This window comes from Mustela nivalis (assembly GCF_964662115.1).
Source record: "Mustela nivalis genome assembly, chromosome: 12".
Taxonomy (NCBI): domain Eukaryota; kingdom Metazoa; phylum Chordata; class Mammalia; order Carnivora; family Mustelidae; genus Mustela; species Mustela nivalis.
The window spans coordinates 82,383,530-82,402,631 of NC_139031.1; the positions used below are offsets into that span (position 1 = coordinate 82,383,530).

Below are 19,102 nucleotides of genomic sequence, written 5' to 3' on the forward strand. Positions count from 1 at the left end.
TGGCTCAGTGGGTTAAGCCGCTGCCTTCGGCTCAGGTCATGATCTCAGAGTCCTGGGATCGAGTCCCGCATCGGGCTCTCTGCTGAGCAGAGAGCCTGCTTCCCTCTCTCTCTCTCTGCCTGCCTCTCCATCTACTTGTGATTTCTCTCTGTCAAACAAATAAATAAATAAAAAAAAATCTTAAAAAAAAAAAAAAAGAAATATGGTGGATATTATGTCTTTTTTGAACTTATTTTTGAGGTGGGGAGGGGCAAATGAAGAGGGAAATAATTTTAAGCAGGCTCTATGTCCAGCAGAGAGCCCAATTTGAAGCTTGATCTCACAATCCTGAGATTGTAACCTGAGCTGAAACCAAGAGCTGGACGCTTAACCAACTGAGCTACCCAGGAGCCCCTGAACTTGCTTATTTTAAAATAAAATGAGGAAATCTTATGATTCAGCTACTTTTTATATTACAAAAAGAAGTTTTAGGCAAAGTGGTATTCTTCTACATCACTTTGTGAAGTGACAATTCTCAGGTACCCAGCTACTTTCTAATAGGATGAGGATATCAGCGTGATTCAGTACTACACTGTCAGTTTGATTCCTATGAGACATACAATACTGCTTGTATAAGCCTTAGTATTTAATGTGTAGTGTGGGTACGCTAACAATCTCTGGGGTTAAATTATTTTAGAGCATATCCCCTGTAATCATATCGTTTTTAAAAATTTATTTAACCTAAGGGCACCTGGGTGGCTCAGTGGGTTAAGCCTCTGCCTTCAGCTGGGGTCATGATCTCAGGGTCCTGGAATTGAGCCCCGCATCAGGCTCTCTGCTCAGTGGGGAGCCTGCTTCCCGCCCCCCCTCTCTCCTTCCTCTCTGCCTACTTGTGATCTCTCTGTCAAATAAATAAATAAAGTCTTTAAAAAATAATAAAAATTTATTTAACTTAGAAAGGGAGAAAGAGAGAGAGCAGACATAGTGTGAGAGCAGGTGTGGGGGAAGAGGCAGTGCAGGGGAGAGGGAAAAAGTCCTAAGATGACTCCTTGTCAAACCAGAGCCCAATGTGGGGCTCAGTCCCACAACCCCAAGATCACAACCTGAACCAAATCAAGAGTTGGATGCTTTAACCAACTGAGCCACCCAGGTGCACCCCTTCTGGATTCACTTTAAAACTCTTTTCTTATGAAGCATCCTGTGACCTAACAGTATGTGATTTTTCCCTTTTAGGAATCTTCATTGCACAAAAATGTGAATATACTTAATGCCACTTAACTATACACTTTTAGAAATAGTTAAAATGGGTAAATTTGATGTACATTTTACTACAATTTTTAAAAGTTGCAAAAAAAAAAAAAAAAGAATCCTTATGGCACTTTGCTCTATAGTATTATGCTCAGTTTTTGCATTAGGGATTTGTATACATCATTATTTCCCCATCTCTACTGAAAATTCCCTTAGGAAAAAGATCACATATACAGGAAAGGGAATGGAATTTAAGTGGGTTGAATTTGCCAAAAAACTCAGAATAACTCACTTCTCTCTGAAATGAATCAAATTTAGGATAATTCTACATACAATTCATTCCAACTCTGATGTGATTAAGAAATACAGAGGTGGACCACTTAACATGTTTTTATAACTTCAGTAGGTGAAAAAGAGCCTATTAGCTTTACTTTTACATACTAAATTAGTGTTAACCTCTACTTTCAAACGGAGTTTTGGTTCAATGAAGTTATTACCCTGATAAGAGATTTTAAAAACATGATAATAATTTATCATTATACCACTGAATATTATTTATCAAAATATACACTAACTAGGAGAATATATATGAACAGAAATGTTTTGACTGATAAGTTTGCAGAGAGGAAGCCACCTTCCACTCCCAATTGTAATTAAAAATGGTTACCATGGGGGCGCCTGGGTGGCTCAGTGGGTTAAAAGCCTCTGCCTTCAGCTCAGGTCATGATCTCAGGGTCCTGGGATGGAGCCCCACATCCCTGCTCAGCGGAGAGCCTGCTTCCCCTTCTCTCTCTGCCTGCCTCTCTGCCTACTTGTGATCTGTCACATAAACAAATAAAATCTTTCTTTAAAAAATGGTTAACAGGGCGCCTGGGTGGCTCAGTGGTTAAGCCGCTGCCTTCGGCTCAGGTCATGATCTCAGCATCCTGGGATCGAGTCCCGCATCGGGCTCTCTGCTCAGCAGGGAGCCTGCTTCCTCCTCTCTCTCTCTCTGCCTGCCTCTCTGCCTACTTGTAATCTCTCTCTGTCAAATAAATAAATAAAATATTTAAAAAAAAAAAATGGTTAACACGTAGCATGTAAAAAAAAAATTCCATGTTAAAAGCTATGGGACACTAACATGTTCAATCTACGCTCAAGTGTATTTAAGGTAAAGGATTCTGACAAATAGTTGTCAGCCAGCAGATATGTTAACAAATCCTAAGGTGTCAGACAACCACTTATCTTTTTAAAGGTTCTGCCAGTCACTCACTCTCTCAAATTAGGAATGAATGATCATGCTGCTGGTGGCAACAAGTGCACTGAAAGAGGCAATAGAACATAACAGTTAATAGCCTAAGTTTAATAGTTGGGATTGTTCTGCCACTTACTACCCATGTGACCTTGGGCAAGTTCAGATTCCTCATCTGCAAAAATAGGACTTGGGTCAGTATGAGAATCCAATATAAAGAACCTGGTAACATTTCTTGCAGAGTTCATTATATAAATAAGATATATAGCATTTAATATATATACACCATTATTTGTCTTATCTTGTAAATATATTTTGCAAGTATATTATAACAATTTATTTAACAAGATTCACTAAGCACCTATCATGTAGCCATTGACTAGGTACCAGAAATATAAAAAGACAAGACAGATCCAGGCCACTGGATCTTAGAATCTCTGAATCTGGATCTCTGCTCACTGAAGTCCTTACAACCCAGTAGAAACCGAACAAAAAAGAAATATGTAATTGCAGTATGATATGGCGAATTATAATAGAGACAGATGCAAAGTACCATGGGAGCAAAAAAAGAAAGGATAAATATGTTATACCTTTACTCTGTCGAACTCTATTGACTTTATCAACAGTTTCTGCCATATATGCTACCATCTAATGATTACCACTGACTGATGCACCTTTAAAGGGAAAAGTTCTGCATGGCATTACCTACTATTTGAGGGTTTCCTCATCTGTAAAATGGCCATAACACCTTGTTCATTGGGTTGTAGTAAGATGTATGAGAGTTCATTAAGCAAAAACTGGCACCACCGCAACACCTGTAGGGTTTTAAAATCACTTCCTTGCTTCCATAATCTCTGGAATTTAAGCCAGCTCTAGCTGCAATGGATGACCACCTTGCTTCAGTGGCAGAATGCAATGTAAACAGCAGCACAACAATGGCAGCAGAGGGTAGAAATGGGAGAAGAAGGGATCCAAGGTTTAGAGAATGGAGAATAATAATAAGCCAAATCAATAGACCTGCAATCACTCCCTTCCCCAATTTCTTTTCCCTAAAATGACTATGGCAGGTTTACCTTTCAGGACAACTATTATGTACGATAGGATTTCACAAACATGGTAATTCTCCTACTGCTTTAAAAAGTAAAATAAAAATCTATTCTTACCTATTAAAAACTGCCTAAAACTCCCTTAGTATCTCCTCTATTTCTCAAAAAAATGCAAATTTATCATACCCTCTTCTCAGTGCTTTTGACAAGGTCACCCATGACTCCTAATTACCAAATCCACATTTAAATTCAAATTCTCTTTGAAAACCATTCAGTCCATTTGGCCTCCACACTAACCTCCAGATTCTATTCCTAACTCTCTAGCAAGCACTGAGAATCTATCAACCTCAAGTAAACATGTATCTCTAATGCTCTGTATTCTTCTCTCTGTTATTCTTGGTATATATTCTCTTAGAAATGTCACCTTCTTCCATGAGTTCAGTAATTACCCATACACAAAAAAATTAAAGATCTGTAGGAGAAACCAGGACACTGATCTGAAATCTATGTTCATCTCAAACTCAATACATCTACAACAGAACTCAGTAGTACCCAACTCCTTATACCTTTCCTCCTGTATTTTCTATCTCAGCACTATCACTGTGTCCAACTTAGCTTACATGAGTTCTTCCTCACTTTCTTTTTTTTAAAGATTTTATTTATTTATTTGACAGACAGAGATCACAAGCAGGCAGAGAGGCAGGCGGAGAGAGGAAGGGAAGCAGGCTCCCTGCTGAGCAGAGAGCCCGATATGGGGCTGGATCCCAGAACCCTGGGATCACAACCCAAGCCAGCGGAAAGCAGAATCTTAACCCACTGTGCCATCCAGGCGCCCCTCTTCCTCACTTTCTAATATGACCAAGTCTTGTGAATGCTATCTAGGAAATACCTTCCAAATTCATCCCTTTTCTTCATACTCACTGGCATTATCTTGAGGCCCTCCTGCTTCAACTAATGGAAAAGCTTTAAATGATCTCTTGTTCAGTCCTTTAACTTTCTACATTTTATTCTCCACACAGCAGCCACGGTGATCTGTTAAAGTTAACATCATACCTAAGAGTAAAACCCAAAGGTTCTCATCTTACAGTAAAAGCCATTCTTACAATGACCTACAAGAACCTAGACAGTTGGCCCTAACTCCCAACCCAACCACAAATACAGTACTTTCTTCATCACCTACTCTGCTCAAGCACAATGGCTTCCTTCAACACTCTTAACTCAGGTCCATGGGCACTTAATGCTGTCTCTCTCCTCCAGATAACTGCATTTCAAGCTTTGGTTCAATGTCCTAACCAGCTTTTCTAATAGTATCTCTTATACCTATCATGATAGATTGATCATATTAAAAGCCCATTTTTCATCCTTCCTGTATCAAAATCATATGTGACTTTGCAGTTCTTTTGTTAAAAAGATGAAATCTACTTCCCCACTCCTTCAAGTGGAGATGGCACTGTAGCTTGCCTTGGTCAACAGAAAGTGATTAAAGTGACACTGTGCCAGTTCCAAGGCTAGATAGGTCTTGCATATTTTTTCTCCTTACCTGTACCTCTGCAACAGCTGATAACCTATTGGGGAACATGAAACATGTAGATAAGGGACAAGCAAACCTAGTCATCCCAGCCACAGCCAAGGTAGGTGGGTTGACAGCCAGCCAACCCCCAGAAACACGAATGAACCCAGTCAAGATGAGCAAAACTCGGGACGCCTGGGTGGCTCAGTTGGTTAAGCCGCTGCCTTCGGCTCGGGTCATGATCCCAGGGTCCTGGGATCGAGTTCCGCGTCGGGCTCCTTGCTCGGTGGGGAGCCTGCTTCTCTCTCTGCCTCTGCCTGCCTCTCTGCCTGCTTGTGTTCTCCCACTCTCTCTCTCTCTAACAAATAAATAAATAAAATCTTAAAAAAAAAAAAAAAGATGAGCAAAACTGCTTAGCTGACAACCAATAGCATGTAAAAATATTTAACATATGCTACTAAGGTTTGTGGTTGTTATACAACACTACTGTGGTAATAGATAACTGATAGATTCTACTCCTTTTACTCTTGCTGTTTTACTATTCCCATGGCACTTAATATCTGACCTAGTTACATTTACTTGCTTATTAGGTTATTCTCTGACTCTTGCCAACAGAATGTAAGTTCCATGAAGAGTTGTAGTCTTCAGCCTAGAATAAACCTGGCACACAGTAGGCATTCAGTAACTATTAAATAAAAAATTTAAAAAAGCATGATGAGGGACGCCTGGGTGGCTCAGTTGGTTAAGCAGCTGCCTTCGGCTCAGGTCATGATCCCAGCGTCCTGGGATCGAGTCCCACATCGGGCTCCTTGCTCGGCAGGGAGCCTGCTTCTCCCTCTGCCTCTGCCTGCCTCTGTCTGCCTGTGCTCGCTCGCTCTCTCTCCCTCTGTCTCTGGCAAATAAATAAATAAATTCTTTAAAAAAAAAAAAAAAAAAAAAAAAAAAAAAAAAAAAAAAAAATAAAAAAGCATGATGATTTAATAAACCATCTGTACCTATGTATCTTTGTCAGGTATCTTTTTTTTTTTTTAAAGATTTTATTTATTGGGGCGCCTGAGTGGCTCAGTGGGTTAAAGCCTCTGCCTTCGGCTCAGATCAAGATCCCAGCATCCTGGCATCAAGCCCCACATCAGGCTCTCTGCTCAGGGAGCCTGCTTCCCTTCCTCTACCTCTGCCAGCCTCTCTGCCTACTTGTGATCTCTGTCTGTCAAAGAAATAAATAAAATCTGAAAAAAAAAAAAAAAAAAAAAGATTTTATTTATTTATTCAAGAGAAAGAGCATGCACGGGCAGGGGGGAGGGGCAGCAGGAGAGGCAGAAGCAGCACCCCATGGAGCATGGAGCCCATGATGGGGCTTGATCGCAGGCTCCGGAGATTATGACTCCAGCCTAAGGCAGATGCTCAACTGACTGAGCCACCTAGGTGCAACTGTCAGGTATCTTTTTAACCTACGGAAGCCACTAAACTCAGAGCTAGTCTTTCTTTCTTTTTTTTTTTTTAAAGACTTTATTTATTTATTTGACAGCGGAGAGATCACAAGTAGGCAGAGAGGCAGGCAGAGAGAGGAAGGGAAGGAAGCAGGCTCCCTGCCGAGCAGAGAGCCCGATGTGGGACTCGATCCCAGGACCCTGAGATCATGACCTGAGCCGAAGGCAGCGGCTTAATCCACTGAGCCACCCAGGCGCCCCAGAGCTAGTCTTTCAAACAATATTTCACAAAGTGTTAAAATCAAGACTTTTATAACATATGGTAATTTTACTTAACAAATATACTTTGTCATTAGTGAATTTTTTAAAAGATATTTATTTATTTATTTATTTATTTGACAGATAGAGATCACAAGTAGGCAGAGAGCCAAATGCGGGGCTCAATCCCAGGACGCTGGGATCATGACCTGAGCCGAAGGCAGAGGCTTTAACCCACTGAGCCACCCAGGCACCCCTCATTAGTGAATATATTTTTTTAAATTTATGAATATTATTTGTACAGGCTTTATCTCATCCCATTCTAATTTTTATATGTATTTTATAATAATAAATTTCAGCATAGTTGTAGAAGTACATAATTTATAAATTAATGAAACTATATTAAGATGCATGCTTAAAAGTTTTTATTGTAACCAAAAGTTTAGAGATCATTGGCTTAGAGGATAAAGCCAAAACTCCCAAGTTACTATCAATGATATTGTCAGATAATCACATAAGATACATTATTTTTTTCTCTATCATCAAAGAGGTCCAAAAGAGAAAAAGAGCAAAGGGTTGCCTTTTCCCTTCACGTTTATTTCACTTCTCACTTAATGTCCTTAAACGTTCTTCATTTCTAACTATTATTTATTTAGAATAACATATAACACTAAATTATGTCCTTTATTCATATTACTAATTCTTGAACTGCAAAATATTCCTGTTTTATAAGGAAACTCAGATTTAGAGTAGCTTAAATAACTTACTCAAAAATTACATAGATATGTAAGTAATGGCTAAATTTAATCCAGATAAAACTCTTGTGATCTACATTTGCTAGAGTATCCAATATAACAGCACCAGACACTCAAATTGCTAAAATCAAATATATCATAAAAATATGCTACTATTCTGTCTGGTGTTTTCTTTCATGACATCTACACATTCCTTCTTTGACCTTCTATGATTAAATTCCCTCCCACCAGTATCAAAGATTAGTTTTCTTAGTCACAACATATTTTAAAGATAAAAGTGACAATTTATATATCTATGTTAGAAATAAATTTTCTAAACCTTTAATGAGAAAAATAATAAATGGTGAGATAATTCTAGGGCATACTTGAAAATATTAGATATGGTGTAAACAATATACTGTTTGCAACCAGTATATGGCTTATAAATAATATAAAAACTAGCACATAATAGAGTGACAGAAAGTTAAGTGTATTGTTTAAGTATTCATCCTACACTTGTAGTTTAGATTAAGTTACATTTTCCAAAAATACTTTAAAAATAATCTGTCAGTCATCACAAGAATGTAGAGTATGAGAAAATAAGCAGTACTTTATTTTTCTTTAACACTCTTTAGCAACATTAGAGTAATCCATATCACTATAGTCAGTTTTATAGGATTAGTAAGAGTCTTTCTCATTTCTAAATATTCAAGTATTCTGTTATATTTCCCATTGGACATACCAGGGTTAAAAAATAGAAAGTATGTTGCATCTGAGCCACTATTAGTGGAGAGAGACTTAAAGAGGTAGGTTAAAAAAAAAACAAAACACAAGTATAAATGCTGCTTCAACATCAAGATAAGGACTTTAAAGAAGAAAAAGATAGTGAACAGTGCTGAATGCTAAAGAGGCATTGACAAACATACTACTGTAAAGAATCTACTGGATGTGTCCAGGGGATGTGAGGCAACCATAGTAAATGCTATTTTGGCAAAATGGTAGACCTTGAAATCAAATTACAATGGGGGAGGTTAAAGGAATGAAGAAGAGGCTGAGGATGTGGAGTTAGCCAATGCTTACCTAATTCCTCAACCAAGAAAGGAAATAATAGTGCCTATGAATGTTGATTTTCACAAATACAAAATTTTTGTTTCAAGCTTTTGAACTATTAAAATACTCATCCTCCTTACTTTTCCACAAAATGAAAAGACTAAAGCATCTGGTATATTAAGCATTAAAACCACATTTTTCTTACTTTAATAATCTTCTCTATCCATATTACAAATTAAACAAGACAAACTTTTTATTTTGAACATTTAATAATGCCAGTGAATAGGTTTAGCGTTAAGTTCTTGAACATACCCAGTTACTTCGGTTACAGAATCCTATTATTGATCTCCATCTACTCTATGTTCCTCCTTGGCTTTTATGTATAATCTACTTACTATATTAAAAATAAAGAATTACAGAGATGCTTAGGTGACTCAATTGGTAGAGCCTGGGACTCCTGAGGTCAGGACTGTGAGTTCAAGACCCTTGCTGGGAGTAGAGCTTATTTAAAAAAAAAAAAAAAACAAAAAAAAAGTAAAGAATTACAAACACTAGGCATAAATAACAGGAAATTTCTAAATTGCACAGTACATCCTGATCTATTTCTAACAGCCATTTCCAACACACATTAACAAATCTCAGGCACACACAGGTCAATTGTCAGAGTAGAGAAAAGGTGAGTAGACAAAGGTGGCAGAGAGAGGCACAAAGGCAAGCAGATACACAGGACAGGCACACTGACAATAAGGAAATATATTACAATACTTAATTTTTATATGATTGGTCTTTCAGACAGTGATATATTTCAGATTTATAGTCAAGGAGTCAACCAAGATGGACTAGACAGTACTTCAATAAAACTGACCTTCGGAACAGTATTTACTTATAAGAAGGTAATGTTCTGGTTCCACACTTTAACACTAAAAAAATGCAATTTAAATTTTAAATACCATAAATATGAAGCTTATAGACTATCTTAATTTTAGTTTCCACACGAACGAAAACTTGTCTAATGTTTAACATGTACCATGTATGTGAAATAATGCTCTACCAGAGCCAAAAGAATGTTCTCTCAAGTCGTAAGGACTCTTTATGCTTCTTTTTCCCTTCTCTGAAAGAAAGTGGGTAGAAGTTTATTTGGGGCCAAAACCTTAATAGTTAAGAAAAAAATTTTTTTCAGTTTTGCTTCAAGTATCTTTGTACTAGGTGCTCTTCAGACTGCCTGCCTAGTTAGTAAACTCTCATTCCCTTTCCCTAAGAAAAGTTCCTTCCCTTACATAAACTTGAACAAGCTCCCTACCTCCGTCACCTCACACAATACTCCTCTCACTGGCAAGTCGAATGATTCTTTCAGAGATGTGAAAATGAGATGCAGCAACGCTAGTCTTTCTGCTCTCTTACCCTAACCTGAAATAAAGTGAGTAAGATAGGTTAGACAGCAAAAGGATGCTTTTATCCAGAATATACAGTCCCAAACAGTGAAAGCCAAAATGCACAGAGAATAAAACAGGTGCAAAGAAACAAAGACAAGCATCCAAACAGCCCTCTAGACCCACAGAAACTGATAAATTATAGAAAGAGGGGCTGTGAAGAGAAAAGGCAAGATTAGAGAGAGCTCTCTATTTCTTGATTCCTGTCCTTCAAGCAGTATTATATTACAACATTTTTTTCCCCACTTACGCTAGTTTGGAAGTAGCCTGCAAACAAAAATCTATACCAATAAAGAATTGTTCTGTATTTCTCATGTCCTACTTTTTTTCATTGACCTTTTCCCTAAATAGTAAGAATGCAATTGTTGGCCTAGGAGACATCATGTCATAGAAAAAGCATCTGCTTTTATAACTTGGGACAAACTCGACTCTGCCAACTTCTAACTGTAAAACATGCAATAAGCTCCTTAATTTTTAAACAGTTTTAATGTTTCTTTTAACATCAAAGGGTCTATAACTTATGAATAAATCCACTGTACATAATGGGAGGAGAAGGTATCCAGAAAAGCTATTCTCCACGTGTTTGTATCATGGACTCTAGAACTCCTTTCAGTTTCTCACTTTGATTCTGGTCCCAAATGTGTAGTCTCAAAACCTCTTGAGTTATCTTATGCAAAATTTGAGAGTTATCTTATGCAAAACTCACATCTGCTAAGAAATCCAAACTAAGCAAGAGGTCTATCACTATAAATAATATGTGTAGGTCCTAAAGAGTTTTTTTTAATGTAATTTTTTTACAGGGCACTTTTAACAGAAGCCAATGAAAAACCCTAAACTAATCATCTAAGAACTATATACACAGAGTACTATTTTATGTATCTGAGATAAAGTAAAACTACCAGATTTAATTAAGAATACTGATCATATGGCTGAACTCAGTTTTAAGATCTTTCTTACCAACCAAATCGTACACTGCAAGAATAAACAACTACACCATAATAATGAGACATCAGGGGCGCCTGGGTGGCTCAGTGGGTTAAAGCCTCTGCCTCCGACTAGGGTCATGATCCCAGGGTCCTGGGATAGGCTCTCTGCTCAGCAGGGAGGCTGCTTCCTCTTCTCTCTCTGCCTGCTTCTCTGCCTACTTGTGATCTCTGTTTGTCAAATAAATAAATAAAATCTTAAAAAAAAAATAGTAAGACATCAAAATACTCTTCACCAAAACATTCAGGGATGCAAAGGCCAACTTCACATTCATGTCATACTCAGCATTTAAGTTGTTCTCCCTTTGGAAATCTACTCTTATTTCAATATATGGGCTTTGCTTAATTTTTATTTATACTTTGCCATTCTGTTCCTCTCTTCTAAAACCCAAAATTCTTATCTCTATGTTTGTAAGCACTATTAGTTTTCCATATCTGAAATGCCTTTTATACTAGTCCATCTGACAAACTCTTCCTTCAAGAGTCAGCTCAAATGTGGTCTCCTTGCTGAAATAGTCCATATCCTCCCTCTAAGGATTAAATACTGAATACAATTCCACTGCAATAATAAGACCTTTTGAATTACTACTGAGTATCTTGTATATACTATGTTAGTGGCTTTACACACAAACTCTCTTGTTCTTGGTCTATCCAGGTAGGTATAATATCTACAATTTCCCCAGATAGCCTGCTTATAATCATAGCATAGCCAGGATAAAAATTCCTGTATGGCTCCAAACCTTGCTATCTGGAACCCAAGCCCCTTAAGAATCTAAGAGCTATGAACCTTCTCTATCCCACCCCCCAAAATGGGCTTATACACAAAATATTATGTATGATTAGAAAAGGTTCAGACCCCCTGAATGTTATCCAATACCCCCCAGAAAAACTTCTTGCTGCTTCTCCCAAGTCTGTTCACAGTTGGTAAACTTAAGGAAAATGACTCCTGTTTTCAATTGCCAATTCTACAACACTACCGAGGGCATAGTGGGCACTCCAGGAATATCTTATATATGAAGAGTGGATGGCAAGAATCATGGAAAAGGGACAGGGATACATTTTTGCATTCCTTCAGAGCTGTAAGGAAGGGTAGCTACTCAAATGTTGTTAAATAGCCTTTCAAATACAGATTGCATCTAAGAACAGTTATTATAAGAAATGTAATGTAGCATATATCCCAAAGCCTCTGAGATTAATATGATTCACGTTCCACACTCTCTAGGAAAAACTCTGAGGGATGAACTACTTCTATCTGCCATAAATCAGTTCATAGTATAGTATTATGAAATGGAAACAAGACTTTTGTGTATTTCATAGAGAAGGAGATAATTGTCAGGGTTAGACTGCATGAATCTAAAAAATTATTTTAGAATTTAAAGAACCTAAGAATCTAAAAATACTACTGGTTAAAAATAAAATTAAAATAAAAATCCCAGGAAACACAAAATGTTGGAAGAGAAGTTCAACTACTTGGAAGAAACTTAGGGTCTTAAGGTATAGGGTAACTGCGTACTACTGGACTTGTAGTAGGCAAGTCTTGAACTCAAATTTAATGCAAGGCTTTTCTCCATGACATTAAAAATCAAATTTTAGAATGGACGTATTATTACAGTACTGATTATTAACAGAGATATCATTACATGAGATATTACAATGGAGAAGTCCTTAAGATAAACTGGGCTAAAATATTTACCCCAGAAAGTGAGAATTAATTACATTTTTGCTTCTGAGTTCAGGGTAAACATAGTAAAGTCATTCTAAATTTTTGGTGGGTTTTTTTTTTTTTTTTTTTTTAAAGATTTTGTTTATTCATTTGAGAAAGAGAGATACAGAGAGAGAGCATGTGCAGGGGGAGAGGCAGAGAGACAGAGGGAGAAACAGACTCTCCCCTGAGCTGGGAGCCTGACACAAGGCTTGATCCCAGGACTTGGAGATCATGTCTTGAACCAAAGGCAGACAGTTAACCCTCTGAGCCACTCAGGCGCCCCAATTTTTAGTGTTTTGATCTTCAAAGTACTGGTCAATAAGGAGAAATAGAAAAAGTATGTTTAATAGTACAACAACAGATAAGATTTCATTCATTCAGTGGGTATGCTCAAGGACAAGAAATAGCTTACTCTAGAGGTAAGGGGATATATACTACAGAGTACAGGAGTTTAATACTGCAAATGTAACATGAGACTATGTTAAGAAGACTCTGGAATGCCAAGCTAGGCATAGACTTTATCCTACTGGGCTGTGATTCTAAACTAGGGCAAACGTTACAAAATTGGGAGGACAAGAGAAATGGAAATTGGGAAGACAGCATATAATTACAGTTTGAAAATAAGCAGAGCTTGGATCTGATGCTCTGATTTGGCTTAGCCATTTAAAATTCTAATCATTTTAATGGTCTTCCAAGGGAGCCCTGAGTTGTTTTTGAACTTACATTTTTTGGATAAAAATAAAACCATGTCTCTTTCTTTCTTTTTTTGTAGGGTACACACTAGGCATGGAGCCTGATGTGGGGCTTGAACTCACAACCCCAAGATGGAAACCTGAGATGAGACCAAAAGTTATGAAGCTTAACCAAATGAGAACCCAGACACCCCAAAAATAAAACCCTGTTTCTGATACAGTACTAAATAAACATATGAAAGAAAACAAACTGAACATCAACACAGGGACTAAAATTCACATATCCTGACTTTACAACCAGTTTGCTTTCTATTATCCCACAGATGCCAACACTTGAAAATGGTATTTTAGGAAAGTGAGTATGATATGTGGAATGGATTGGATGAGGCAAGAAGAGAACAGCTACTGCTGTAATCACTTCCAAAACACCCACAAGTTACAAGATACTGCTATTTTTGAAGAAATGCCAGTAACAAGATATTTGGATTTTATTTTATTTTCAAGATTTATTTGTTTGTTTATTGGACATAGAGATAGAGAGAGCATAAGTAGGCAGGGCGGCAGGCAGAGGGAGAGGGAGAAAAAGGCTCTCCACTGAGCAGAGAGCTCAATGTGGGGTTCCAACGCAGGATCCTGGGATCATGACCTGAGCCAAAGGCAGCTACTTAACCGACTGAGCCACCCAGGTGTCCCATATCTGGATTTTACTAATGAAATCTAAAATCAAAAGTTAAAAGTAGGTATTTTAATAAAATTAATATTCTAAGATCATGTTCTCCAAGTAGGGTTCATGGGGTGGGGTGATACGTAAGCAGTTACTTTAAATGGTTCCCTGAATCCTAACGCATACCAAGCAGTTTCCAGAGAAAAATATGTACTATTTTACATATTTATGCAGAAGATATTACAATTAATAAAACCCTATTTATCTAAAAGTTTTCCTGAATGCAGCCTAGTACTTTATTCATATTTTCTTTTTCAGTGGATACTGAAAATACAACTACATTGCGTAAGCACACACCAAGTAAATACACATAGAAGGGGGAAAAGCAGTTCCCATGCTCATCTAAGAAGACAAGCCCCTTGGACCATTTGAAGAATCCATCTGAAGAATAAATCTGTCTTACGGTTTAAAGCTAACTACAACTGGGACGCCTGGGTGGCTCAGTTGGTTAAGCAGCTGCCTTCGGCTCAGGTCATGATCCCGGGGTCCTGGGATCGAGTCCCACATCGGGCTCCTTGCTTGGCAGGGAGCCTGCTTCTCCCTCTGCCTGCCTCTTTGTCTGCCTGTGCTCGCTTGCTCTCTCTCCCTCTGTCTCTTACAAATAAATAAATAAAATCTTTAAAGCTAACTACAACTTCTGCTCATGCAATGGCCATTAATGCCTATTAAGTGCCAGGCACTATATTAAGCAATGAGGATACAGAGATAATTAAGTCCCAGTTGCTAGCCCTGGAGGCTCTCAGTCTGGGGAAGTCAGAAATGTAAATGTTTATGAATCTAAAGAACTGAGTGCTATAGAAACACAGAAGTGTTTAACATAAGAACAAGAAATTTTTAATCTATCTAAATGTTAATGTCTTACTTCCAGTTTCAACCATCAAAAACCTTTTCCAAACTAAATGTCAAATATTGAAGGGAAAAAAGCTAACAGTATTCTAAAAGTAAATACATACAATAAAACATTCTTGAGAATTAACACTTTTAAATTTGTAGTATGCGGTCTCTGGTAAACCATGTGGGGAGAGTTACTTAAAAGTTTATTTCCAATTGCAAAGTTAGTTAGAATCAAAGTATGTTCACTTGGGCATCCAGTCGCAAATCTAAAAACAGAAAATATTTCCTATCACTCTAGGTTTGGAAGATATATTAAACATATAGCACCATTTATATAAACTTACTATTTAAAAAAAACCTACAAGCCAACCACAAGATACACTTCACCCCACTAGGATGGCTAAAATCAAGAAGAAGACAAGGCTTAGTGAGGATGTAGAAAAATTGGTGGGAATGTAAAATTTGAACTCTAGTAGTTCCTCAAAATGTTCAACGGTTACCATGGCACTCATTAATGCTACTCCTGGATATATACCCAAGGAAAACATATATTCTAACAAAAATGTGTACATAAATGTTCATAGTAGCATTTTAAAAAATACAAAATACTCTATTTTACGTATTATCATACAAAGAAAAGATTCTAAAAAGCAGAAACAACTCAAATGTCCATCAATGGATGAATGGATGAACAAGATGTGGTATATCCATACAATGGAATACTATTTAGTCATAAAAAGAAATGAAGTATTTCTGATTCCAGCAACACATGGATGAACCTTGAAAATATTACATTAAGTCAAAGAACTCAGTCACAAAACAACACATATTGTATGACTCCATTTATATGAAGCAAATCTATAGAAGGTAGGTTAATGGTTACCTAGGGCTGGAGGGTAGGAAAGGAGGAAGAATGACTGCTACTGGGCATGGGGTGTCTTTTGGAATGATAAAAATTGACTATAATGATGACTGTAAAATTTTTTTAATATACTAAAAACTATTAAATTATACAGCTTAAATGAATAAATTTCATAGTAGGTGAACCTCTCATAAAAGCTGTTACTGATTTTTAAAATATCTACAAGCCACAATATTAAACAGCTTAACATGAAAATTTTTATACTTATTTAGGCTGTGCAGCATAAAATCTTCCAGGTTTCCTGTCTTTCCTCCCTTCCTTTTTTCTAACATTTCAAATCCAAACTTTAAATAAAAAATTTCAGAGGTCTCATTCAACCAAAAGACAAGTTCTTATTATCTGCCTTTCAAAATTACATTTAAATAGCAATCATTTCACAAAAGAGGACATACACATAGTTAAGAAACATGGAAAATATTGTACCTATCTTTTCTTTAAAAAAAAAAAAAAAAAGGCAGGGTGTGGGATGGGAGCTCTCCTTCAATCTGTCTTCCTCTAGCTTATACCATCTACTTTCAGAATGTTAAATGAAAATGTTAAGAATTTATACCCATTTTACCTATTTTTTCCTCAATTAACTATAATTTAGATTCTTCCCATATCACACCCAAACCACTTTTTGTGGTCACCAAATCACTCCTACTTGGCAAACGGAGTAGGGACATTCTCAACCTCACCTTACCAGTCTCAACCTCACCTTACCAGTCCTGATTTTGCTAACTACTCCTTTCCTGAAACTCTCCCGGGCTTTTCTGACATCCTCTGCGTTCCGTTTCCTCCTCTCTGAGCACACTCTTTTTCAGTCACTGGCACCTCTTTTTCAGGCTGCTCTTTAAATGTTGCTGCTCTCCAGTCTAAAGCTGGTCACTCGTATGCTCGTCTGAATAAACTTATTCACTCCCATGCTTTCAACTACCTCTTACATGATTATATGACAACTTCCAAATATTTAACTACACCCTATCACAGCTCTCTTGAACTCTGCATTTGTACTCAGTATCTCAGGCACTTCAGTTTACCATTTAAAACTAAACTAATTCTCTTCTATCTTGAGATTTCCTCCAAACATCTTCTGCTTGGTCCCCTCTACTTCTTTCTCCTCCCGTACTCCGAACCATACCAAATGGTATCTTCTAACTTGGGTGATAGTATACCAAACTAGGAACCGTGGAGACATACTGCAAATATTCCTTTCTCCATGACTACCCACATCTAGTGAGTCATTGAGACTTCTTTCTTAATCCTTATCAGATCGTACATACACTCTATATTCCACTGTCTTAGTTTAAGTTCAGGCCCTCATCTCACTTCTTCTATTTCAAATGCTTTCAAAATGCTCTCCTTAATCACTAATTCCATCCTTAATACTGCCACCAGAATCAACTTTCTACAACATGAATCTGTTGAATGACTGCTTACTCTTGTTAAAACATAACAGTGGCTCTCCAGGGACCCACAGTACTGATTCTTAGCTTTTCTACTTGAACCTATGTGAATGATAAAAGTGAAGACTCATACTAAAGCAGGCTGAGGGGGGGTGGTGAGTGAGGAGAGGTGGGGAAACACTGCTAGAATGTTCACTTACTATGTGTATTTTCTTAGCATCTGCCCGCTGGTCCAGGTGACTCAGAGTTGTAGTACAGAACTATTCAAAATTACTGGTATTGAACTATTGAATAAAATACAGCACAGATAGAAGAACTTTAACAATCTAACCCCTACCTAACTTTCTCAGCATCACCTTACCATGATGCATTAGCCCTTACCATGCATTACTTCACTGGTTCTCAAAGTATGACTCAGGAAGAGCCTACCCCTTGACCATTTCAGCAAGTCCATGAAGTTAAAACTCTTTTCCTAGTAAGACTAAGTTATGTTTCCTCACCTGCAAACACACAGAACCTTAACACAGTAATTTTTAAAAATTATGTTATGTTTCCTCCCTGCAAACACAGACCTTAACACAGTAATTTTTTTTTAATTTATTTATTTGACATAGAGAGATCACAAGTAGGCAGAGGCAGGCAAGAGAGCGAGGGGGAAGCCGGCTCCCTGCCAAGCAGAGAGTATGATGTGGGGCTCGATCCCAGGACCCTGAGATCATGACCTGGACCGAAGGCAGAAGCTTTAACCTACTTAGCCACCCAGGCACCCCAACATGGTAATTTTTAGGAGTGCACAGTGTACACTATAGTGTACACTTAGGAGTGTACAGTGGAATTTTCTAGAGTATATGACATGTAATGCTATGTGAAATGTAACATTGCAACCATATGAATGAAGCAGATATGAGAATCCAGTTCTCTTCTATTAAGCCAGACAGTAAAGAAATTTGTAAAAATATAAAAATAATTCTTCTCACCAATTACTTTTTGTTTTGAAAAACAATTATTATACAGTTAATACAGAATGGGTTTATTATTATCTTCAAATGGATTATTTTTTTAAATATTTGTTTTTAATTTATAGCACAACAAATAAATAACCTTTTTGGAGCCCTCAATAATTTTTAAGAATGTAAAGGACTCCTCAGACCAAAAGGTGTTAACTGCTGCATTATAGCTGATTACCTACCACTCCCCTAAACATGTTCAACTTTGTTGTTTTTAAAGATTTGAGAGAGAGAGAGAGAATGTGAGTGTGTGTGTGTATGTGTGTGTGTGCTCACAAAAGTATGCACGTGGAGGGAGGGGCAGAGGGAAAGAATTTCCAGTGGACTCCATGCTGAGCCTAACATGGGCCTCATCCCTGGACCCGTAAGATTATGTCCTGAGCCAAAACCAAGAGTCCAACATTCAACCAACTGAGCCGCCAAGGTGCCCCAAACAAGTTCAACTTTAAAACCTCCACCCTCTGCATAGTGATGCATCTTCTACCACAACCCTAGTCCTAGCCAGGTCCCAAAGAACCTCAGAGGTATCCTGGAGAAACAGAATAAAAAGAACAGTTTTGGGGGTGCCTGTCTGGCTCAGTTGGAGGAAAATGTGACTCTTAGTATCCAGGACATGACTTGGAGCCCCATGCTGGTTATAAACATTACTAAAATAAATAAACTTTAAAAAAAAAGAATAGAGGTTTTAAAGTCAAGCTGAGGGGTGCCTGGGTGGCTCAGTGGGTTAAAGCCTCTGCCTTCGGCTCTAGTCGTGATCCCGGGGATTGTGGAATCGAGTCCCATGTCGGGCTCTCTGCTCTGCAAGGAACCAGCTTTCACCTCTCTCTCTTTGCCTGCCTCTCTGCCTACTTAATGATCTCTGTCTGTCAAATAAATAAATAAATAAATAAATCTTTAAAGTCAAGCTGAATACTTAACTCCTCAGAGTGTGAATTTC

At 37.6% G+C, this 19,102-nt stretch overlaps 1 protein-coding gene and 1 long non-coding RNA gene across 3 annotated transcripts in view; one reads left to right on the forward strand and one right to left on the reverse strand.

Moving 5' to 3' along the window:
* The window catches only part of LOC309844734, a 134,085-nt gene extending 120,531 nt beyond the window's left edge, over nt 1-13,554 (forward strand). The window contains exon 3 of the long non-coding RNA XR_014300851.1: nt 13,374-13,554. This is a non-coding gene — a long non-coding RNA (uncharacterized lncRNA). The remainder of the gene's footprint in view (nt 1-13,373) is intronic.
* The window catches only part of PTPN12 (protein tyrosine phosphatase non-receptor type 12), a 94,696-nt gene that overhangs the window by 69,937 nt on the left and 5,657 nt on the right, over nt 1-19,102 (reverse strand). The gene's annotated exons all lie outside the window — the stretch shown is intronic.